The 25,018-nt window shown below is 43.2% G+C and overlaps 1 protein-coding gene across 1 annotated transcript in view; it reads left to right on the top strand.

Annotated features, from left to right (window-relative positions):
• STS (steroid sulfatase) overlaps positions 1-25,018 on the top strand; it is a 303,712-nt gene that overhangs the window by 278,470 nt on the left and 224 nt on the right. The window contains exon 15 of the transcript XR_007515874.1: positions 18,194-18,412. The gene's annotated coding sequence lies outside the window, so the exon portion shown is untranslated. The remainder of the gene's footprint in view (positions 1-18,193; positions 18,413-25,018) is intronic.

Here is a 25,018-nt window from a genome sequence, read left to right as displayed (position 1 = left end):
ATGGATAAGAGTGGGAAGGAGGGGGAATCACTCTGTAGAGAGCAGACACTTGTTATTTTGGTGATGGGAAAGGCAATACTGAATGTGGGCAAAGTGTATACAACTTGACCAAGAAATATTAGAAACCACAAGGCCAGAATAGGTGTGATGTAAGAAATCCCACTGGACTGAGTCATTAGCAGCTTGGTCTGGTCATGGAAAGTGCAGCATTGCATTTGCGAGAGGCTTGCTAACTAAAGTGCATTGGAAAGCACGCCAAATTTAGGAGCTCATGACACTAAACATTTCAAAGAGGTATTTTCTTTTGTTTGTATTTGCAGACACGAATGATAGCCAAGGACTTTTGGCAGAGGTTGTTACATCTTATATAAAATGAACACTTATATTAATAAGGTAGGAACAAACATGTAAATCCACCTACCTGCAAAGTGCGGCCGTTAGTTATTCTATAAGTTCAAGAATGAAGAGGCTGGAAGAAGAAAACACTGATCCTCACCTCCGTCCGTCTGTACTTGTTCCTGAAAATGGAAAACAACAATGAGTACGTCATTGTTGTTGCAGTGGGTACTGGTTTTAGTTGGTAGTTTTAGTTGTTGTTAGTTACCTTGAGTCGATGTCAATTGTTGGCGTCCCCACGTGTGTCAGAGCGGAGCTGTGCGCCACGGAGTTTCCAGTGCCTGATTTTTCAGCTGTATATCACCCGGTCTGTCTTCCAAGGCACCTCTGAACATCCAGTCTTGTGGGGAGCAGCCAAGCTCATTAACTGTTTGAGCACCCAGAGACAGAGATCACTGAACACCATGGCTGAAATACAGCTGCCTGGACTCAAAAGCACGAGCTCCTACCTGCCGAGTGTGTTAGGATGAATAAAACCAGTTACAGTGAACTCGGACGCGTGGCGACCCCACGTGTGTCAGAGCAGAACCGTGCTCCGTAGGGTTTTCAAGGATTGTGAACTTTCAGAAGCAGATCGCCAGGCTTTTCATCTGAGGCACTGCTGGCTGGGTTCAAACTGCCAACGTTTGGGCTAGTAGCTGAACCCTTAACCATTTGCACCGCCCATCTCTTATTCCTTCCACTTATTTTTTTCCTCTTTAGTATCTCCGAAGGCGCCTGCTTGGTAATCATAGCCATATATGCTTGCACACACAAGAAGCTTGCATAATAAGCCTGTGGATTTTTGCATCTTTGGGGATTTGTGCTGCAAACTGTAAATGTGTAACGCAACTGCCCAGAACATCACCTTGGACACCCAGCTCCAAAAGCCACAACCTAAGATGCTGGCCTTTTGGATTAAAGGCTTATAAATACCTGTAGGATCCACCAGACCATCCAATTTGCATTGTCTGGTCACCAGCCATGACCCATGAAGACATTGCCTGTATTTCAATGTGGATATTTCCATTCCAAAATGCCAAGAGTACATGAAAACCACAACCAGCTTCACATCTTTCACTCTTTTATTTTTCTTTTGAATTTCTCCTGTTGTGTCGGTAATGTTGAGATCAGATAGTGTAAAAAGAGAAGATAGTTGCTGTCATAATTTGAAAAGTATTTTTGGGAAGTGTTTGCTGGTGTACATTTGAAAAGAGGGTTCTATGCCATTGAACAAGATTTAATTTATTCTTTGGGAAGAGATCCTGTAATCCGTGTCCAATTGGGCTCAATTTTCCCCTAGAGGGATCTTATCTAACGCCGAGTCTCCTGGGAGGACTTGATTCAGTCCCCACAGTAGCCAGTGTCTACGCAAGGGGGCAGGACATTTACCCTGCTGGGACAGAGTTTTCCACGTGAAACAAAGCAGACCTGATGTACTCTGGAAGAGGTGAGAGGTGAAGCACAAGAAGAGGGAGAGAAGATGAAAGCAAAAACAAAGAAGAGCGGGTTATAAGACAATTGCCTAACAACGTGCCTCTGGATTTTTCTCTTCTTCCCTCTCACTTTCGTGGTGCCATGCAATTTAATCCATTACCCTGAAGTTGATTCAGACTTGTGGTGGCCCCATGTGTGTGACAGAATAGCACTGCTCCTTGGGGATTCCTTGGCTGTGATCTTTATGGAAGTAGGTTGCCAGGCCCTTCTTCCATGGGGCCACTGGGAGAATTTGCACCTCCAACGTTTAGGTTAGCAGCTGAGAGCAAACTGTTTTCACCAGCCCAGCAGCCCTTGTTGTACAATTTACTTAGAATCAATATAAATAATCCTTATGTGCCCTGAGAAGGAGGCTGAGAACGGGGACGATTATTCTCAACCTTCTCCCAGGCTCTCCCTTGTAAAGTTCTGTTGTCACACCAGAGCATAGTCTACCCCCTGCCTTCCCATGGTGACGTGCCTGACCAGTCAAATTAACACAGTCGGTTTGAGACACATTTACGTCATTGCAGAAGTATTATGTTGAACCATATGAAATTGTCCGTGTTTGGCCAGGGTAATTTTGTATGGTTGGAGATAATATGTCTACCACCTGCCAGATAGCCAATTCTGACTCCTAGCAACCCCATGGGACAGACTTGAGCTTCCCTACAGGGGTTCCAAGGCTGTAATCTTTAAGGAAGCAGATTGCGAGGTCTTTCTCCCTCGGAACCACGAGGTGGATTTGAACCACTGCAACACCAGGGCTTGTTAAATTAATTCAGAGAAATAAATGAATCTTCTTAAAACAATAAACCAGGGGACTCTGGACACTTGTGTTTTGCTTAGCACTGTGGTTTAGGCAAGGAGCCCTGGTGGCACAGTGGTTAAAACGCTCAGCTGCTAAAAGAAAGGTCAGCGGTTCGAACCCACCAGCGGCTCTGAGGGAGAAAGATGTGGCAGTCTGCTGCTTTCTGCAAAGATTTACAGTCTTGGAAATCCTATGGGACAGTCCTACTGTATCCTACAGGGTTGCTGTGAGTTGGAATCGACTCAATGGCAGTGGATTTGGGTAGTTTTGGGTGGTTTAGGCATGTTTAATCCTACTAATGTGTATATGTGGTTACCAGTGGCCGTGGGGTCGATTCCAACCATGGAAACCCCGTGCATGTCAGAGTAGAACTATGCTTCCTAGGGTTTTCAATGGCTGTGACCTTTTGGAAGTAGGTTGCCAGGTCTTTCTTCCAAGTTGCTTCTGGGTGGGTTTGAAATGCCAATCTTTCAGTTAACAGCCAAGCGCTTAACGATTTGTACCAGCTATGATTCCGCATACGGGGTTTGCGTTACAAATCTCTGCTGTGTCTGCTTCTGGCCTATTTCTGGATACATGGAGAATTAGAATTACTGCATATTTTTTATTTTAGATGTGCTCAGGAGACTACTCTTTGTGTGTGTGTATGGGGAGGTGGGTAAGGCATTTTATTAACCAGTATTGGTGCTTTGTGGATCTTGACTTTAGTTTAGTTTTTTTTTTTTTTAATTACTAGCCTGATATGGGTTGGCTTAAAACATTTAGTGAAGAGCTATTGTTTCCCTTCGTCTATACTCTTCAAAGGTAATTACGAAATACTGGTTTTCCTTCTGTTTAGATTTAATCTTGTTCTTGGTCAATTAATTGGTAAAGTGCTTTCAACTTAATTTGAATGTAATTGACTCAATTGTCATTTATATTAGACTTATAAAAAATGTGTGTGCGTATTGTTTCTTCCAAATATGAGATCATATTACATACTGTTCATAACGTTTTTTACAAAAACTTTTAATTTAAATAGTAGTTATAGGATCTCAACAGAAAAAAAAAGTACTTTGAAAGTATTTAAGATAGGATTTGGATTTACAGTATCAAAACCATCCAGTTAAATGAGGCATCAGTGGAAGGAGCACTGTACTGGGAGTCAGAAGACATAAGCCTGGTCTCTTTTGTCAGCTAATGTGACTTTTTCCCTTTGGATTTTTATTAAGTATTTTTTTTTTTTATTAACTTTTATTAAGCTTCAAGTGAACGTTTACAAATCCAATCAGTCTGTCACATATAAGTTTACATACATCTCACTCCCTACTCCCACTTGCTCTCCCCCTCTGGAGTCAGCCCTTTCAGTCTCTCCTTTCTTGACAATTTTGCTGGCTTCCCTCTCTCTCTATCCTCCCATCCCCTCTCCAGACAAGAGTTGCCAACACAATCTCAAGTGTCCCCCTGATATAATTAGCTCACTCTTCATCAGCGTCACTCTCCCTCCCGCTGACCAGTCCCTTTCATGTCTGATGAGTTGTCTTCGGGGATGGTTCCTGTCCTGTGACAACAGAAGGTCTGGGGAGCATGGCCGCCGGAATTCCTCTAGTCTCAGTCAGACCATTAAGTTTGGTCTTTTTATGAGAATTTGGGGTCTGTATCCCACTGATCTCCTGCTCCCTCAGGGGTCCTCTGCTGTGCTCCCTGTCAGGGCAGTCATCGATTGTGGCCGGGCACCAACTAGTTCTTCTGGTCTCAGGATGATGTAGGTCTCTGGTTCATGTGGCCCTTTCTGTCTCTTGGGCTCTTAGTTGTCGTGTGGCCTTGGTGTTCTTCATTTTCCTTTGCTCCAGGTGGGTTGAGACCAATTGATGCCTCTTAGATGGCCGCTTGTTAGCATTTAAGACCCCAGACGCCACATTTCAAAGTGGGATGCAGAATGATTTCATAATAGAATTATTTTGTCAATTGACTTAGAAGTCCCCGCAAACCATGTTCCCCAGACCCCCGCGCTTGCTCCGCTGACCTTTGAAGCATTCATTTTATCCCGGAAACTTCTTTGCTTTTGGTCCAGTCCAATTGAGCTGACCTTCCATGTATTGAGTGTTGTCTTTCCCTTCACCTAAAGCAGTTCTTATCTACTGATTAATCAATAAAAAAAAAACCTTCTCCCACCCTCCCTCCCTCCCCGCCTCGTAACCACAAAAGTATGTGTTCTTCTCAGGTTTACTATTTCTCAAGATCTTATAATAGTGGTCTTATACAATATTTGTCCTTTTGCGTCTGACTAATTTCGCTCAGCATAATGCCTTCCAGGTTCCTCCATGTTATGAAATGTTTCAGAGATTCGTCACTGTTCTTTATCGATGCGTAGTATTCCATTGTGTGAATATACCACAATTTATTTACCCATTCATCCGTTGTTGGACACCTTGGTTGCTTCCAACTTTTTGCTATTGTAAACAGAGCTGCAATAAACATGGGTGTGCATATATCTGTTTGTGTGAAGGCTCTTGTATCTCTAGGGTATATTCCCAGGCGTGGGATTTCTGGGTTGTATGGTAGTTCTATTTCTAACTGTTGAAGATAACGCCAGATAGATTTCCAAAGTGGTTGTACCATTTGACATTCCCACCAGCAGTGTATGAGAGTTCCAATCTCTCCACAGCCTCTCCAACATTTATTATTTTGTGTTTTTTGGATTAATGCCAGCCTTGCTGGTGTGAGATGGAATCTCATCGTAGTTTTAATTTGCATTTCTCTGATGGCTAATGATCGAGAGCATTTTCTCATGTATCTGTTGGCTGCCTGAATATCTTCTTTAGTGAAATGTGTGTTCATATCCTTTGCCCACTTCTTGATTGGGTTGTTTGTCTTTTTGTGGTTGAGTTTTGACAGAACCATGTAGATTTTAGAGATCAGGTGCTGGTCGGAGATGTCATAACTGAAAATTCTTTCCCAATCTGTAGGTGGTCTTTTTACTCTTTTGGTGAAGTCTTTAGATGAGCATAGGTGTTTGATTTTTAGGAGCTCCCAGTTATCGGGTTTCTCTTCATCATTTTTGGTAATGTTTTGTATTCTGTTTATGCCTTGTATTAGGGCTCCTAGGGTTGTCCCAATTTTTTCTTCCATGATCTTTATCGTTTTAGTCTTTATGTTTAGGTCTTTGATCCACTTGGAGGTAGTTTTTGTGCATGGTGTGAGGTATGGGTCCTGTTTCATTTTTTTGCAAATGGATATCCAGTTATGCCAGCACCATTTGTTCAAAAGGCTATCTTTTCCCCAATTAATTGACACTGGTCCTTTGTCAAATATCAGCTGCTCATACGTGGATGGATCTATGTCTGGGTTCTCAATTCTGTTCCATTGGTCTATGTGCCTGTTGTTGTACCAGTACCAGGCTGTTTTGACTACTGTGGCTGTATAATAGGTTCTGAAGTCAGGTAAAGTGAGGCCTCCCACTTTCTTCTTCTTTTTCAGTAGTGCTTTGCTTATCCGGGGCGTCTTTCCCTTCCATATGAAATTGGTGATTTGTTTCTCTATCCCCTTAAAATATGACATTGGAATTTGGATCGGAAGTGCGTTAAATGTATAGACGGCTTTTGGTAGAATAGACATTTTTACTATGTTAAGTCTTCCTATCCATGAGCAAGGTATGTTTTTCCACTTAAGTATGTCCTTTTGAATTTCTTGTAGTAGAGCTTTGTAGTTTTCTTTGTATAGGTCTTTTACATCCTTGGTAAGATTTATTCCTAAGTATCTTATCTTCTTGGGGGCTACTGTGAATGGTATTGATTTGGTTATTTCCTCTTCGGTGTTCTTTTTGTTGATGTAGAGGAATCCAAGTGATTTTTGTATGTTTATTTTATAACCTGAGACTCTGCCAAACTCTTCTATTAGTTTCAGTAGTTTTCTGGAGGATTCCTTAGGGTTTTCTGTGTATATAATCATGTCATCTGCAAATAGTGATAACTTTACTTCTTCCTTCCCAATCCGGATACCTTTTATTTCTTTGTCTAGCCTAATTGCCCTGGCTAGGACTTCTAGCACGATGTTGAATAAGAGCGGTGATAAAGGGCATCCTTGTCTGGTTCCCGTTCTCAAGGGAAATGCTTTCAGGTTCTCTCCATTTAGAGTGATATTGGCTGTTGGCTTTGCATAGATGCCCTTTATTATGTTGAGGAATTTTCCTTCAATTCCTATTTTGGTAAGAGTTTTTATCATAAATGGCTGTTGGACTTTGTCAAATGCCTTTTCTGCATCAATTGATCATGTGGTTTTTGTCTTTTGTTTTATTTATGTGATGGATTACATTAATGGTTTTTCTGATATTAAACCAGCCTTGCATACCTGGTATAAATCCCACTTGATCAGGGTGAATTATTTTTTTGATGTGTTGTTGGATTCTATTGGCTAGAATTTTGTTGAGGATTTTTGCATCAATGTCCATGAGGGATATAGGTCTATAATTTTCTTTTTTTGTAATGTCTTTACCTGGTTTTGGTATCAGGGAGATGGTGGCTTCGTAGAATGAGTTAGGTAGTATTCTGTCATTTTCTATGCTTTGGAATACCTTTAGTAGTAGTGGTGTTAACTCTTCTCTGAAAGTTTGGTAGAACTCTGCCGTGAAGCCGTCCGGGCCGGGGCTTTTTTTTGTTGGGAGTTTTTTGATTACCGTTTCAATCTCTTTTTTTGTTATGGGTCTATTTAGTTGTTCTACTTCTGAATGCGTTAGTTTAGGTAGGTAGTGTTTTTCCAGGAATTCATCCATTTCTTCTAGGTTTGAAAATTTGTTAGAGTACAATTTTTCATAATAATCTGAAATGATTCTTTTAATTTCATTTGGTTCTGTTGTGATGTGGTCCTTCTCGTTTCTTATTCGGGTTATTTGTTTCCTTTCCTGTATTTCTTTAGTCAGTCTAGCCAATGGTTTATCAATTTTGTTAATTTTTTCAAAGAACCAGCTTTTGGCTTTGTTAATTCTTTCAATTGTTTTTCTGTTCTCTAATTCATTTAGTTCAGCTCTAATTTTTATTATTTGTTTTCTTCTGGTGCCTGATGGGTTCTTTTGTTGCTCACTTTCTATTTGTTCAAGTTGTAGGGACAGTTCTCTGCTTTTGGCTCTTTCTTCTTTTTGTATGTGTGCATTGATCGATCTAAATTGGCCTCTGAGCACTGCTTTTGCTGTGTCCCAGAGGTTTTGATAGGAAGTATTTTCATTCTCGTTGCATTCTATGAATTTCCTTATTCCCTCCTTGATGTCTTCTATAACCCAGTCTTTTTTCAGGAGGGTATTGTTCAGTTTCCAAGTATTTGATTTCTTTTCCCTAGTTTTTCTGTTATTGATCTCTAGTTTTATCGCCTTGTGGTCTGAGAAGATGCTTTGTATTATTTCGGTGTTTTGGACTCTGCAAAGGTTTGTTTTATGACCTAATATGTGGTCTATTCTAGAGAATGTTCCATGTGCGCTAGAAAAAAAAGTATACTTTGCAGCAGTTGGGTGGAGAGTTCTGTATAAGTCAATGAGGTCAAGTTGGTTGATTGTTGTAATTAGATCTTCCGTGTCTCTGTTGAGCTTCTTACTGGATGTCCTGTCCTTCTCCGAAAGTGGTGTGTTGAAGTCTCCTACTATAATTGTGGAGGTGTCTATCTCACTTTTCAGTTCTGTTAAAATTTGATTTATGTATCTTGCAGCCCTGTCATTGGGTGCATAAATATTTAATATGGTTATGTCTTCCTGATCAATTGTCCCTTTTATCATTATGTAGTGTCCTTCTTTATCCTTTGTGGTGGATTTAAGTCTAAAGTCTATTTTGTCAGAAATTAATTTTGCTACTCCTCTTCTTTTTTGCTTATTGTTTGCTTGATATATTTTTTTTCCGTTCTTTGAGTTTTAGTTTGTTTGTGTCTCTAAGTCTAAGGTGTGTCTCTTGTAGGCAGCATATAGATGGATCGTGTTTCTTTATCCAGTCTGTGACTCTCTGTCTCTTTATTGGTGCATTTAGTCCATTTACATTCAGGGTAATTATAGATAAATAAGTTTTTAGTGCTGTCATTTTGATGCCTTTTTATGTGTGTTGTTGACAATTTCATTTTTCCACATACTTTTTTGTGCTGAGACGTTTTTCTTAGTAAATTGTGAGATCCTCATTTTCATAGTGTTTGACTTTATGTTAGTTGAGTCGTTACGTTTTTCTTGGCTTTTATCTTGAGTTATAGAGTCGTTATACCTTTTTGTGGTTACCTTATTATTTACCCCTATTTTTCTAAGTAAAAACCTAACTTGTATTGTTCTATATCGCCTTGTATCACTCTCCGTCTGGCAGTTCAATGCCTCCTGTATTTAGTCCCTCTTTTTGATTATTTTGATCTTTTACCTATTGACTTCCATGATTCCCTGTTATGTGTATTTTTTTTAAAATTAATCTTAATTTGTTTGTTTTTGTGATTTCCCTATTTGAGTTGATATCAGAGAGTTCTGTTTTGTGACCTTGTGTTGTGCTGATATCTGATATTATTGGTTCTCTGACCAAACAATATCCTTTAGTATTTCTTGTAGCTTTGGTTTGGTTTTTGCAAATTCTCTAAACTTGTGTTTGTCTGTAAATATCTTAATTTCGCCTTCATATTTCAGAGAGAGTTTTGCTGGATATATGATCCTTGGCTGGCAGTTTTTCTCCTTCAGTGTTCTGTATATGTCATCCCATTCCCTTCTTGCCTGCATGGTTTCTGCTGAGTAGTCTGAACTGATTCTTATTGATTCTCCCTTGAAGGAAACCTTTCTTTTCTCCCTGGCTGCTTTTAAAATTTTCTGTTTATCTTTGGTTTTGGTGAGTTTGATGATAATATGTCTTGGTGTTTTTCTTTTTGGATCAATCTTAAATGGGGTTCGATGAGCGTCTTGGATAGATATCCTTTCGTCTTTCATGATGTCAGGGAAGTTTTGTGTCAGGAGTTCTTCAACTATTTTCTCTGTGTTTTCTGTCCCCCCTCCCTGTTCTGGGCCTCCAATCATCCGCAGGTTATCCTTCTTGATAGTGTCCCACATAATTCTTAGGGTTTCTTCATTTTTTTTAATTCTTTTATCTGATTTTTTTTCAGCTGTGTTGGTGTTGATTCCCTGGTCCTCCAGATGTCCCAGTCTGCATTCTAATTGCTCGAGTCTGCTCCTCTGACTTCCTATTATGTTGTCTAATTCTGAAATTTTATTGTTAATCTTTTGGATTTCTCCATGTTGTCTCTCTATGGAGTCTTGCAACTTATTAATTTTTCCACTATGTTCTTGAATAATCTTTTTGAGTTCTTCAACAGTTTTATCGGTGTGTTCCTTGGCTTTTTCTGCAGTTATCCTAATTTCATTTGTGATATCTTTAAGCATTCTGTAAATTAGTTTTTTATATTCTGTATCTGATAATTCCAGGATTGTATCTTCATTTGGGAAAGATTTTGATTCTTTTGTTTGGGGGGTTGGAGAAGCTGTCATGGTCTGCTTCTTTAAGTGGTTTGATATGGATTGTTGTCTCCGAGCCATCACTGGGAAACTAGTTTTTCCAGAAAATCCGCTAAAAAAAAAATGCAGTCAGACCCCTATCAGAGTTCTCCCTCTGGCTCAGGCTATTCAGATGTTAATGAAGCTGCCTGGGGAGGGTGGGGGAGGGAACAGAGAGATAGGAGAGGAGCACCTCAGAATATAGCCAGAGTTGCTTGTCTTGCTTGGAATGACTATTATATCTGAGATTCCCGTGGGCGCGTCGCCTATGTGTGCTGGCTGTGTGGAGATTGCCCCCGGGGGGTCTGGCCCGCTGGAGTCGTGGTCAGATCCTCCGCTTCCAGCCCCACGCCCAGCGTCAAGGCTCCCCTACTGGGACGGTGCACTCTCGACTCCAAAATCAGTCGCTGCCTCCCGGGGACTTCTTGTCCCTCCAGCCGCGTGGCCGTGCCGCACCCGCGAACCAGGTGGGCCCCCTCCCAGGGTTAGTTCAGATGGGTAGAGCAGCTCCCCGTGCTTGTGCCGTGACCGAGTGTCCCAGCTGGGATGCTGTTCTCCCCGCTCCAATACCAGTCGCTGCCTCCCGGGGACTTCTCCTATCGGCTGCGTCCCACACCGCCCGCGGGACCCGGCTGGGCCCCTTCCCAGGGTTAGTTCAGGGGGGTGGAGCGGCTCTCCGTGTTTATGCTGTACCTGCGTCCAGTCCAAATCCCGGCGAGAAGGTTCCCCGGCTGGGACGCTGCTCTTCCTGCTCCAAGACCAGTCACTGCCTCCTAGTTTTGTTTTTTTTTTTTAATGGTACTTTAAATGAAGGTTTACAGAACAAACTAGGTTCTCATCAGTTAGTACACACATTGTTCTATGCCATTGGTTAACAACCCCACAACATGTCAACACTCTCCCTTCTCAACGCTGGGTTCCCTATTACCAGCTCTTCTGTTCCCTCCTGCCTTGCAGTCCCTGCCCTAGTGCTGGTGCACCCCTTTAGTCTTGTTTTGTTCCATGGGCCTGTTCAATCATTGGCTGAAGGGTGAACCTCAGGAGTGGCCTCACTAATGAGCTGAAAGAGTGTCCGGGGGCCATATTCTCAGGGTTTCTCCAGTCTGTGTCAGGCCAGCAAGTCTGGTCTTTCTTTTTGTCAACTCTCATCCTTTGATCCTCTGAGCCAGGCCTAGCCCTGCTCCTGTCTTCACCTTTGCGCTGCCTCTCAAGTCCACCAGAAAGCATTCTTCCTCGTTCCTCAAAGCATGCCAGCAGACTGAACTATGTCTGCTTTCTCTTTTCTTCTACCTTCCGACACCCTGGACTTGCCACAGCTGATTGGAGCCAGTTTCCTCCTCCATCATGGCAGAGTGCTGGGCCTGGGGATTGAATAATTTGAACTGGGGAGAGAGGAGCCCGTGAAACAAGAGTATCTTCAGCAGCCAAGACGAAGAAGGGGCATGGAGGGCGTCCTTTGTAGCTGTGGGGAAGGAGGCAGCCCTGAATGGGGATGTCCATTGTTCTAACAACGGCGCTAGTAGGGGCCCTTTGTTGTTGTTGTTAGCTGCTGTCTAGTTGACCCCGAATCATGGGGACCCCCTGTGCAACAGAACCAATGCTGCCTGGTCCTACACCATCCCCCTGATCAGTTGTGGATTCGACCATTGTGATCCGTAGGGTTTCTTCTTCTTTTTTTTTAATTATACTTCAGATGAAGGTTTGCAGAACAAACTAGCATCTCATTAAACAGTTAGTACATATATGGTACACATGTCGTTTTAGTACATGACATGTCAACATTCTCCCTTTTTGACCTTGGGTTCCCTATTACCAGCTTTCCTGTTCCCCCCGGCCTTCTAGTTCAGGAGACTACTCCTGACCCTTCACTATGAAATGTAATGAGCAGTGACGTAGATCAGTCTGGGCTCAAGCATTTAATTGCTTTAGCTCAACTGTCCAGGCCTCTCTTCCCTCCCTCTACCCCCCACACAAAGCCTGACTCCTTGGGTGGACGTGGTATTATTCTGAGGTGGTGAGGCTTCCCTAGCCAGGTCTGTGAGTAACCAGGGTGAGCAGTCTCTCTGCTAACCACATTGAACGTAGAGCATGAGCAAGAAATGAAGTTGTGTTGTTTTGAGCCAATGAGATTTTGGAGCGGTTAGATGCTGTGATATAACCTAGCTTATTCTGACTAAAAGGCCCTTGGGGAAAAATCAAGATAGAGACAAGACTCAATTATGCTTATTGTTGATGGTAAGTTTATGATCAATGTTTATCTATGTAAAATTAGAGGATGCACTCAGCCATTCCAGAACACTGGTCCCAGGCATCCCCACCCACTGGAAATGCTATTTGAACCATCTCTTCCTGGGAGGCTATCAAAACTCTTTATGAATCACAAAGTAGTTGACACTTGCCCTGTTTAATACACGGTTACGTAAGAGCTGGGCAATGCCAAAGGAAGACAGAAGGAGGATCAATGCCTTCAGATTGTGCTCTTGGTGGAAAACATTGAATATACTCTGGGCTGCCAGAAAAACACAAATCAGTCTTAGAAGAAACACAACCAGAAGCCTCCTTAGAAGTGAGGACAGTGAGATTTTGTCTTGTTTACTTTGGACAAGGCATCAGGAAAGTCTAACTGCTAGAAAAGGACATCCTGTTTGGTACAGTGGAGGGTCAGCAAAAATGACACAATCGTCCCGATAATGGACTCAAATACACCAACCATCAGGAAGACGGCACAGGACTGGGCAATGTTTCATTTGTTTTCCACAAGATCACCGTGAGTCATTACTGACTCAACGGCAACTAACCACAACCCAAATGACAGATTTCATTCAACCAGAGAATCCAAAAGAGGGCAAGGTGTCTGCCTTTGGGGTGGCACAGACCCTGGTTTTGTCTGAGCAGTAGGGAACTGTAGAAACATCCTAAACATTAACAAGCATCCCTAATATCGCTAGCAAGGAATCATAAATTATAGTCAGAACCGGCCATCGAAAGCCAACAGACAGAAATGTCATCTTTTTAGAGTGAAGCTATTTTGACATGTTAAATGCCGATAACATTAAACACAGCTGTCATTCAGGTGTGTGGTGATGACTTATTTAGCTAAAATTAGGATCGTGACCACTAGGACAAATTAAAAGGCCACCTGGACAGAAAGAGAGAGAGAGTTGATCTCAGTAGAAACTATGAGGAAATGTGAATTTCTGCAGAACATAGCTTCCAAGCAATTCTTTTTATCCCTGAGGGGAGGAAAAGATGTTCAGCCTCTATATTTATAGGAACAATTATAAATGTAGTCTAATCCTCTCTTTGATTTTAAGAAAACTAGTAGACAAACTCTGACAACAAACACAAAAGAAATAAGCCCAAAGCACGTAATTTTGGGTAGATAAAGCCCTTTTTTACAAAACATTCACAGAAGAACAACATAAGCTTGGCTACTATTTTTAAGCAAGCTGCAGGCTTGGCAATCAACTTTTACTTAAGTCCCTGTTTTGTTATAATAAAGTCTATTGACAGCATTTGTTTTGTAGCATTATGCTGTCCCAATATGATTTAAAACTAAAATAATAATAATTAAAAAGAAAAAGGGGGGGCCATACGATGAGTTAGAATCGTTTAGCCTGGAAAATGAACCTGGTTTCCTTTGACAAGAAATCTGATTTGAAAAGAAAAACAAAAATTATTTGCTACTTTGAACATAAATGATGGCTGGAAATGAGGGAGTTATTTTGTGACAAATTTAGAAAAACATAATTTTAGTTGATTTGAAATTTTTCTTTCTGGAAATTTAGCAACCGCATAACCTAGGAGGGAAGAGGCAAGCTTCACAATACCTTAAAGAGGGTCAAGGTTACAACATGGGTAGAATTTGTCTTTGCTCTTGTTGTGAGCTGCCGTCACGTCGGCCCTGACTCATGGCGACCCCATGCACAACAGAACGAAACGGTGCCTAGTCCTGCACCTTCCCCCTGATGGTTGTGGATTGGATCATTGGAGTCCATACGGTTTTTTATGGCCAATTTTTGGAAGTAGATCGACAGGCCTGTCTTCCTAGCCCGTTTTAGTCTGGAAGCTTCGCTGAAGCCTGTTCGGCATCACAGTAAAACACAAGCCTGCACTGACAGACAGGAGTGGCCACACCTGAAGTACACTGGCCAGGGAATCAAACCGTGGTCCTCCTCAAGGAGGGTGAGAATTATACCACTGAACCACCAGTGCCTCAGAAAACCCAGCTGCCATTGAGTTGATTCTGACTCGTGGTGACTCCACGCAGGTCAGAGCAGAGCTGTGCTCCACAGGGTGCTCAATGGCTGGTTTTCCGGAAGGAGATTGCCAGTCCTTTCTTCTGAGGTGCCTCTGGGTAGACTCGAACCACAAGCCTTTCTGTTAGCCATTTGCACCACCCAGGGACTCCCCATTTTGCTTAGTTTACATACAATATGAGTGCCTTTGACATGATGGGTTTGTTTGTTTCATACGACTATCTCTCTTTACTTAAACTTCCCACTATTGGTAAATGGAATGACGCATTTGGCTCAACAGTTTCTATAAAAGCGAATTCTGCTACCTGGATAGAAGCGATTTCACTGAGCATCTAGCTGATAAAGCCTTATCTTGCACAACAGAGCGCTACCAAATTCTAAAGACTAGTGGGTTTTCTTTCTCCACATCTACTTTAACAGCATTGAACTGCCTCAATTCAACCTTAAAAAAGATAAAAAATAAATAAAAAGTCAGCATCAAATGTGTCTGACAGCCATGAATATGTTTGGAATCCGAAGTGGCTCTGCTGATTTGAACAGCTGGGCAGAGCGACAGTCTAAAGGAGCACGTTTTCGGGCCAGAGGCCTGCAAGAGCTAGTTAGCGTCAGAGGCAAACTCTCGCATGAACCTTTAAACACACAGCCGGCCTCACCAAGGACCTAGAGTTGATTTAGACTGATAGTGACCCTGTGGGACAGGGTAGAACCACCCCGTAGAGTCCCCAAGAGGGCTGCAAAAGACCTCTTTAAAATGTTAAAAAGCAAAGATGTCACCTTGAGGTCTAAGGTGCACCTGACCCAAACCATGGTATTTTCAGTCACCTCGTATGCATGCGAAAGCTGGACAATGAATAAGGAAGGCTGAAGGAGAATAGATGCCTTTGAATTATGCTGCAGGTGAGGAGTATTGACTTTACCATGGACTGCCAGAAGAATGACCAAGTCTGTCTCGGAAGGAGTACAGCCAGAATGCACTGTAGAAGTGAGGATGGCGAGAGTACGTCTCACATACTTTGGACATGTTGTCAGGAGGGACCAGTCCCTGCAGAAGGACATCATGTTTGGTAAAGTAGAGGGTCAGTGAAAAAGAGGAAGGCTCTCAATGAGATGGGCTGACACAGTGGCTGCAACAGTGGGCTCAAGCGTAACAACGATTGTGAGGATGGCGCAGGACTGGGCAGCGTTTCATTCTGTTGTATAGGTTGTGGCTATGAGTTGGAACCAACTCAATGGCACCTAATAACAACAATCGTTATAATCAGATTGTCACATTTTTCTCCTGCAGCGTGGCTGGTGTGTTCGAACCACCAACCTTTCAATTAGAGGCTGAGTGCTTAACCACTGTGCCACCAGGGCTCCTTAAAAGACCTAGGGCATATGTATTAATGGAATAATGTCGATCTCTTTCTACTCTTGGGGAAGCATCCCCCAACCCTTGCCTTGTCCAAGGTGGATACATAGCCTTATTAATAGGAAAAACCAAACACCAAACCCATTGCTGTGGACTCAATTCCGATTCATAGTGACCCTATAGGACAGAGTAGAACTGCCCCATAGGGTTTCCAAGGCTGTAATCTTGAAGAAAGCAGATGACCACATCTTCCTCCCAAGGAGCTGCTGGGGTGTTCAAAGTGCTGGCCTTTTAGTTAGCAGCAGAGTGCTTTAACCACTGTACCACCAGGACCGCTTCATTAATAGGAAGGACACCACCAGCCTAGTTACATAAAAAAAAAAAAAAGTTACATAGGCACCTAAAATTCCTGTATATACTTACGAAAATTCACCTATTGTAGACAAGAAATGCAAAATATTGGTTCTCACTCTTGGACTTTGCATGTGAGTATCGAGAGTAAATTCCTCCTCTGTTATACTCACCTTTGTTGCCAAGCTCCCTCCTAAACGCTTTTAGTTAACTGCTTTGCTTAGATTGTCATCTGACATCAGAGAATGACTCAGGTACAGATTGTTCCCCTTCCCAGGAAACATGCACCGCTCTCTAATTGAAACCATTTCCAGCCTTTTGCAAACCCATTAAGAAGAACTGAGTTTTCGTCTGTTTTTATTTATTGCTGAGAACAAGTCTTCCTTCTAAGTGCCTCCCTCTGCCTCCGCTTGAGGAGAGCAGGTTTGCAGCAACAAAGAGTGCCTGTCGGGGGGTGGGGGGGTGGTGGAAGGGGTGGGGAATAGCTTCTCTGCTTGGTGAGAGCAGAAGCTCAGCTTTAGGGTCTGTTTCATTCATTCTTAAGGACCTCTGGTGACTTAATGTTTCGTTGGTAACTGAACCCACCCAGCAGTTCCGCGGGAGAGAGACCTGGCAGTCTGCCCTCTTAACGATTGCTGTTGTTGTTATTGCTGTGTGCTGTTGACTCATTGCAACCCCATGTGACAGAGAAGAACTGCCCCATAGGATTTTCTAGGCTATAATCTTTAAGGAACTAGATCGCTAGGTCTTTCCTCCTTTGGAGCCCTCTGGTGGGTTTGAACCCTCGACATCTCGGTTAGCAGCTGAGTGCTTAACCATTGTGCTTCCCTTTCTTAAAGATGACAGCCTAGGAAACCTTGTGGGGCAGTTCTACCCTGTCACATGGGGTCGCTATGAGTGAGAATCAACTTGATGGCACCACTGCCACCATCGTTCATTCTCAGAGCCACTCCAAATTAATTGAAAATGAGTGCTAGAAACAAGACAAGTGACTTTATTCTCCCTATGAAAGGACTCTGTGTGTGCGTGTGTGTGGGTGTGTGTGTTTGGGTGTAGCTAGCTGGCTTTCAAAGATAAACCCACAGATCTAGCACCCCCGTGCCCTATGATGACGTGAGGAGACAGGAAAGCTGGATTTTAACAAACACATAATGTTATGTGTCTATCATTACAGCATCACAAGTCTTACTGGCCTGACAGAGACTGGAGAAACTCCGAGAGTATGGCCCCCAGACACCCTCACAGCCCACTAATGAAGTCCCTCCTGAGGTTCACCCTTCAGCCAAAGATTAGACAGGCCCATAAAACAAAAAGAGATTAAAGGGGCACACCAGCCCAGGGGCAAGGACTAGAAGGCAGGAAGGGACAGGAAAGCTGGTAACGGGAAACCCAAAGTGGAGAAGAGAGAGCGTTGCCATGCCATGGGGTTATGTTAACCAACGTCATAAAATAGTATGTGTACTAACTGTTTAATGAGAATCAGTTTGTTCTGTAAACCTTCATCTAAAGCACAACTTAAAAAAATTAAAAAAAAAAAAAACAAAGAGAAGTTTATTTTCTCACTATCTAGTAGGCTAGAAGTCCAAATTCAGGGAGTCAGCTCCAGGGGAAGGTTTCTCTCTCGGTCGGTTCTAGAGGAAAGTCCTTGTCATCGATCTTGCCCTGATTGAGAAGCTTTTCTGCCCAGGAACCCCGGGTCCAAAGGACACGCTCCCCTCCTAGTGCTGCTGTCTTGGTGGTACGAGGTCCCCTTGTCTCTCTGCTCACTTCTTTCTTTTATATGTCAAACGAGATTGATTTAAGACACAACCTCATCTTGTAACTTGAGTCCTGCCTCATTATAACTTCCCTAATCATTAACATCATAGAGGTAGGATTTACAACACACAGGAAAATCACATCAGATGCCAAAATGATGGACAGTCACACAATACTGGAAGCCATGGCCTAGTCTAATTCATACACATATCTTTGGGGGACACAATTCAATCCATGACATCTCCCCAGAGGCAGTGCCCTGAATTTGGACCCTAGCCTTCTGACTTGTGAGTAAATAAATGTCTGTTCTCTAGAGCCACCCACTTGGGGTGTTTCTGTTATAGCAGCACCAGGGGACTAAGACAGTGGCTGTGTGCAAGGACCGCAGAGGGGACTGCAGGAGCTGAGGGCAGCTACCAGCTGACAGCCAGCAAGGCAACTTCAAGGACATGGATTGTGCCAACAACCTGAATGAGCCTGGAAATGGATTCTGCCTGGAGCCTCCCAATAAGACCCCACCTCAGACTATACTTGGCCTTTGGCTTTGTGAGACCCCGAGCAAGGTGAGCCACCCACATTACTGACCCACAGACCGTGAATGATAATTTTTTTTATTGTTTAAAGCCGAGTCCCGGGGTGGATGGCAAGGCCCACACGCTTGGCTGCTAACCGAAAGGTTGGAGGTTAGAGTCCACCCAAAGATGTCTTAGAGAAAGGCCTGATCATCTACTTCTGAAAAAGCAGCCATCGAAAACTCGACAGAGCATAGTTCTGCTTTGACACATACGGCGTCATCCTGAGTGGGAGTCAACTTGAAGGTAACTGGATTACTGGTAACTGATTATTGTTCAAAACTGCTAACTTTATGGTAATTTGTTATGGCAGCAGTAGAGAACTAATACAGATATTGTTGTTGGGTGCCTTTGAGTGGATTACAACTGATAGCAACCCCATGTGATGGAGTAGAACGGCCCCATAGGGTTTTCTAGGCTGTGATCTTTGTGGAAGCAGATTGCCAGGTCTTTCTCAGAGCTGCTGGATGAATTCAAACCAACAACCTTTTGGTTAGCAGCCAAGTGCTTAACCGTTGTGCCACGAGGGCTCCTTATTACAGGTATAACCCACTGCCATTGAGTCGATTCCGACTCATAGCAACCCTGTAGGACGGAGTAGAACTACCCCAATGGAGTTTCCAAGGAGCGCCTGGTGGATTCGAACCGCCAACCTTTTGGTTAGCAGCCATATCTCTTAACCACTACGCCACCAGGGTTTCTATTACAGGTATATCCTGCCACAATTTCAGGCCTTTTCACCTGATGCAAGGAGCCTTGGTTACGCAGTGGTTTCTTTGGTAGTGGTGGTGCCATGGGAAATATTCTTGTTCATGTGGTCTTGACAGGGAAGATCCCAGGAAGCAAATTGACTTCAGCCCCGGTCTCGGCATTTTCAGTTCCAATCTTTTCTCTGTGAACACCAATCCAGGCAGTGCAGGCCAGCAGCTGTTCGAAAGGAGTGACGCAAAGATCAGAAGCCGGGATATAAGACGTGTCTAAAACTGCCTTGAAATCCTCCGTTGGTCATGTGAACCTCATCTCTTGCCAAAGTCTCTCTGTCTCTCCTTCCTGTCAATTGCTAGTGAGGGTTATCCTCTGGACCCTCGGCCCTGCTTCTGTCTGCCTGCCCACCCCTTAAGCCCTCACGGACGCCTTGCCTTTGACAGCTGCTCTGTGGAGTTTGCACGTTAGTCATCGGTCTTTCTTTGCTGTAATCTGGGTTATTTCGGCCCTATGCAACTTTTTATCATGCTTCCTTCCCGGATCCTTGATCTTCGCAGCCGAGGTTCGCTCAGTCGCTGTTTCTGTCCTGTGCAAGACGCGGCTCAGATTTCTCCACACATAATTTTAATTCTCTCTATTCACTACTGGACTACCTAGGCAAACCAACAAACAAAAGAGAACTAAACTGGTTGCCGTTGAGTCTAACTTATGGTGACCCCACGTGCGCAGGGTAGAACTGTGCTCCAGAGGGTTTTCGAGGCTGTGTGACCTTTTGGAAGCAGATGGCCAAACCTGATTTCTGAGCTGCCTCTGGGGGGTTCAAACTACCGGACCTGCTCCCTAAAAGTCACAGCTTTCAAAAACCCAATGGAACAGTTCCACTCTGCACAGTTGGTGTCACCATGAGTTGGAATTGACTTGATGGCGACTAATAAAACAAGTCTTTCAAGCATCCTGATAGAGAACCATTAAGCTACACGGCTGCCTTCATCTAGCTTTTGAAGAGATAACATATTTTTAATTACATCTTCCAGGAGCCTGGTTAAGCAAACAGTTAAGGACTGAGCTGCTAACCAAAAGAATGGCAGTTCAAACCCAACTGTACTGCCCAGGCATTCCGTACCTTATGAGTCAATTCCACGCTTACAAATCCTCACATTTTCCACCATTAGCTTGTAAAAGAATGTTCACAATAATATCAGAGAGGAAGCAATCCCAGTGGCCACCAACAATAGACTGAAAATGAAAACACCGAGGGAGTTTTGACAAAGAAAACACCTTTTGGGCTAGGCGTTGAGGGACATGTTGAACTTCATCCCTGGTTTGGGTTAGTTTCTGGTGACATTACCACCATCCATATTTCTTCATGTCAACATGCGTCCTGTAGTTCTTGCTGGGTGCCCTTGAGTCGACTCTACCTCTTAGGACCCCATGTGACAGCATAGAACTGCCCCATAGGGCTTTCTTGGCTGTAACCTTTAAGGCAGGCCAGGTCTTTCTTCCACAGAGTTCCTGGGAGCCTCCTAGTGCACTGAATCTACCTTCTTATGTTTCTGGTTATTAATTGGTACGAGTCCCATGCGTAACCCAGTGTCCAGCATAGCATACACCCGTGACAGGTACTTGTAGAATTACCCACGTGCACGTCTGCTGGGAAAAAACTATGTAAAACAACATTTAGACAGTGGAAGCATTGCCTGCGGCTTTTTTTTTTCCTTTGAGATTTATTCAAAGAGTCATTTAAAAACTTTAAAAGGAGATTTAATTGCAAAGGAGAATATCTGTGATGTGGTGTCTTCAAGATCTGTGTTGTCTGATTGGATTTGACTGCTGAGAAAGAAGAATGGATTTTGGAGAATGAGAAGTGAAAGCCTTTCACGCCTGTCTTAAAAGGCATTGTTAGCTGGTGGTAGGAGGCACCCTCGATAGCAAAGACCTTGGCCATCAGCCTCGACCTCTGTTTGCTTCTTCATGGAGGAGAACTCCTCAGTGAAGAAGGCTCTCCCTGACACTGACTGTTCTCCTCCACAGCAGGGTAGGAAAGCAAGCCCTCTTAGATGAAAGGGATGATGCTGATCATTGTTTAAAAAATTATACCACTGTAATAATACAGGGCCTTTAGTTGTCGCCTCTGGAGGTGTGGCAATCATAACACTGGCATAAAAAATTTCTTTTTTTTAAAGGGATACTTGTACAGAATCTTGGTGTTTAATTTGAGGATATCATCACAGTTTAAAGTTAGGAAAGTTGTGTGTCAGGGTTGTATCCTTTCAACATACTTATTCAATCTGTATGTTGAGCAAATAATCCAAGAAAGCGGGCTATATGAAGAAGAACATGGCATCAGGTTTGGAGGAAGACTCATTAACAATCTGTGATATGCAGAAGACACAACCTTGCTTGCTGAAAGTGAGGAGGACTTGAAGCACTTACTGATGAAGGTCAAAGATCACAGCCTTTAGTATGGATTACACCTCAACATAAGGAAAACAAAAATCCTCACAACGGAACCAATGAGCAACACCATGATAAATGGAGAAAAGATTGAAGTTGTCAAGGATTTCATTTTACTTGGATCCACAATCAACACCCATGGAAGCAGCAGTCAAGAAATCAAAGGACGCGTTACATTGGACAAATCTGCTGCAAAACTCGTCTTTAAAGTATTAAAAAGCAAAGATGTCACTTTGAAGACTAAGGTGCACTTGACCCAAGCCATGGTATTTTCAATCAATACAAATGTGAAAGCTGGACAATGAATAAGGGAGACCAAAGAAGAGCTGATACCTTTGAACTATGGTGCTAGTGAACAATGTTGAACACACTATGGACTTCCAGAAGAATGAGCAAATCCGTCCTGGAAGAAGTACAGCCAGAGTGCTCATTAGAAGTGAGGATGGCGAGACTCCATCTCATATACTTTGGACATGTTATCAACAGTGACCAGGCCCTGGAGAAGGACATCATGCTTGGTAAAGTAGAGGGTCAACAAAAAGCAGGAAGACCCTCCATGAGATGGATTGACACAGTGGCTTCAACAATGGGCTCAGACATAGCCACGATCATGAGGATGGCGCAGGACCGGGCAGCATTTTGTTTTGTTGTCCGTGGGGTCACTATGAGTGGGAAGTGAATCGATGGTGCCTAACAACAGTAGAGTCTCTTCAAAGGTCCCTGGGTGATGAAAATGGTTTGCCTTCAACTGTTAACCTAAAGGTTGGTGGTTCAAACCCACCCATCAGTACCATCGTGGAAGAAAGACCTGGTGATGTGCTTCCATTAAGATCATAGCCAAGAAAACCCTATGGGGCAGTTCTACTGTGTAACACATGGAGTTGCCATGAGTCAGATTTGATTCAAGGGCAACTAACAACATGAAGTCTCTTCATCCATCCTCTTCTTGGATGTGTTCTGTAGCGGTTGTGTGATTTCTGTTAATGCACTTTGGGAAGTCAGCTGCTAATCCCACTTTCAGCTCTGAATAGGAGCAGATGTGAGTTTTAACAGTGAGTGCAGGATAGTGGAGAGAAGACCGGAGTCCTAAATATGCCTTATGGCCCTGACCAAACCGATGAATTCTTGTCACCCAGTTCCTTAATACCCATTGCCGCCAAGCTGATTCCAACTTATGGCAACCCCATATGACAGAGTAGAACTGCCCCCATGGGGTTTCCAAAGCTGTAATCTTTGCAATAAGGACCCCTGGGGACTACATGGTTCTGAGCTCAGCTTCTAACCAAAAAGTCATGGTAGTTGGCATGTGTGAGTCCACTGTTGCAGCGATGGTGTCAAGCCATCTCATTGAGGGTTTCCTTCACCTTCACTGGCCCTCTACTTTACCAACCATGATGTCCTTCTCCAGCGATTGGTCCCTCCTGATGATGCATCCAAAGTAAGCAAATCAAAGTCTTGGACAACATGGTGTGACTCATAAGTTTTTCATTGGTTGATTTTTGGAAGTAGATTACCAGGCCTTTCTTCCTAGTCTCTCTTAGTCTGGAAGCTTTGATGAAACTTGTCCACCATGGGCCACCCTGCTGGTATCTGAAGTATCAGTGAAGTAGATTTCAGGATCACAGCAACACGCAAGCCACCGTAGTAGGACACACTGACAAATGGGTGGTGGTCTTATGTTTTGAGAGGGGGGAGCAGAGGAGAAGAACTTCATTCCCAGAGCTTTTTGTCACAGCCGCTTCTGAGGACTGCTTCATTTCTTTTCCTTCTCAATTGCCTCAGAGCAGTCCCTCCTTAACCCACCTTTCAGGGCTCATTCAATTTGGTTGGGGATGACCTAAACCAATCCAAAACCAATGTCACTGAGTTCATTCCGACTCACGGTGACCCCATGTGTTACAGAGTAGGTCTGTGCTCCATAGGGTTTTCTGTCATCTTTACCACAAGGGGCCCTGGTGGTGCAACAGTTAAGCGCTCAATTGCAAACCGAAGGTTGGCTGTTTGAACCCACCCAGTGTTTCCGTGGGAGAAACACCTGGTAAATATTAGAGCCTAGGAAATGTTCTGGGGCAGTTCTTCTCCGTCACGTGGGGTCACGATGAATCAAGATTGACTCCAGGGCCCGTAACAACAACAACGATCTTTATGGAAGCAGATCACCAAAACTTCCTTCGATGGTGCCTCTGGGTGTGTTCGAACCACCAACCTTTAGGTTAGCAGCTGAGTGCTTAACCATTTGCGACACGAAGGGACCTTGGGGAGGCACCTAGGTGTTTGGTATTTCAACCAGACCGTCGTGGTCTGCTCCTGCTCAGGCAAAGCTGTAAAGCACCAGTGTTGGTTTAAGCAATACATCTCGACCTTGGCTGCATTTTGGGCTGTTCTAACAGAGGTTTCTAAAACATCGACGCTAATTTAACCCCTTTTATTGCTTTGTCTTTATAAATTCAGGCCGCAGAATTCCATTAGCAATTGCTGTCATTATCCTGTGCTTCGGTAATTAGCTTCAGTTCATTAATCTGGATATTCAAGGCTTTTTTTTTTTTTAGACCATGAATTTTGCATTTACTGTATCGTGATGCACTGGAAGGAAAATTCAGCCCTGGATAGTTCTCATGCAGAAACCTAGGTTTCATTTTTTTTCCTTATTCTGTTTCTTCCCTCCACAAAGTTGGAAGTTATACACTCTGTTTCTATTCTTTTAATATGCACATTCAGCTTATTAAAGTCTACAACTAATCAATATCTTTACACTTGTGAATAATAGAGAACAATATCTCAAAATTGCTATTGGGTCGACCATGACCTTATGGCGAACCCTGTGCAACTCTGACTTACAAGGGCAGCTCTTTGTTTCCTTTTTCTTTCATGTAACATAGTCGTCCAAACCTAACCTTGAGGGCGTTTCTTCCTGTTCATTTTGTTACATTTATTATTCACGAGTCACATCTCGAAGATTCAATAAACTTTGGAGTTAAGAGTAAATTGTATAAGCTTTCATGAATAACAGAAAGCCTTGTGTATGTTGGTCAAAATGTCAGTTATCTGAATAAAACATGGCGTTCAAATTAGGTTTACACAGAAGGTCAGAGGCCAACAGCTCAGGATGGAAACACAATTTGTGGAATAAAACTGACGGTGGTTATAAGTCAGCTTTATCATCTGCAGCCCGGGACGCTTTGGGTGGCGTCACTTTTTGGAAATATTTAAAATGAGGCAAGGGTGGGTTCAAAAATACTGAATTTTTATACTCTTGGATATTTATGAGCAGATTAATGACTCAGTGACTGTTGATGAGATTTGCAGAAGTTAAATATTAAAGGGTTTCATCTCTCTCTTAATATCTGAGAGCGAGCCGACCTTCTCATTAAGATTCCTGAAAGTAATCTGCCAAGATTTCCCGACAGAGCACGAAAGTAACTGCTTTCTCTCCTCTCT

Source organism: Elephas maximus, chromosome X (genome assembly GCF_024166365.1).
Source record: "Elephas maximus indicus isolate mEleMax1 chromosome X, mEleMax1 primary haplotype, whole genome shotgun sequence".
NCBI classification, from domain to species: Eukaryota; Metazoa; Chordata; class Mammalia; order Proboscidea; family Elephantidae; genus Elephas; species Elephas maximus.
This window is presented reverse-complemented; position numbering and strand designations above follow the sequence as displayed.